Here is an 851-nt window from a genome sequence, read left to right on the forward strand (position 1 = left end):
TTTAACATAATCTATGTGATTAGGGTTTTATTACCTACCAGCGTTGCCTATGGCTTGAAATGAATTGTACCAGTTTTCCTACTGAAATCGTGCCACAAGAGATTAATTTGCACCGCTTGAACCGCTGGTCAAAAATTTGCTGTTTGCGTTGCATTCCGACGCTTGCCAGCAGTTATGTATGACTGATTTCTATGAATTTGAAAAAGATTTGTGCTCCAATGACAGGTAAAATAAACCCAACGAAGCTGCAATCTTATAGCTTTAAATCTAAAAAGTGATCCCAGAGATCTTTTCAGCTTAACAGAATACCAGCCCCAAAACAAAAAAAGCAATTTGGAAGAAGGTTTCAGTAAAATAATCTGAAATTATTATTGAATTTTATTGCTGGCGTTAGAACTTTATTTAAAATATCGGTTATTAAGGCACAATAATGGATAGAGTAAGAATTCCGATAATACAGTATCAAGAACTTATATGTCACTTATATGGCGAGCTACAAACAAATCATATCAGCAATCACGACATGAAAGTGGCTAATACGGCAATTTCCCAGGGCTTTACAAACAAAGTTACCCACCAGTGCCCCAGTGTCGGGTTACATGTTGATAGTTTAATTCGTTGGTTACCCTTGATAGGTTTTATTCATATATACGATGTCGAATCTAATCAATTTAACAGAATTGTTTCGACTGCAACGCATAAGTTACTATATTATATTTTGACTATATCTAAATCAGGCTAAACTACATAAATATAATAAAATCAAACATTAAAACAAAGAAAAGACAGGATCTTCCGTGCTAGTCGGTCATCTTATTTCTTGTTTTTTTGTAGCCCAGCCTTTTTTGTTC

This window comes from Artemia sp. Qi Xiang Cuo, chromosome 6 (assembly GCF_049724085.1).
Source record: "Artemia sp. Qi Xiang Cuo chromosome 6, ASM4972408v1, whole genome shotgun sequence".
NCBI classification, from domain to species: domain Eukaryota; kingdom Metazoa; phylum Arthropoda; class Branchiopoda; order Anostraca; family Artemiidae; genus Artemia; species Artemia sp. Qi Xiang Cuo.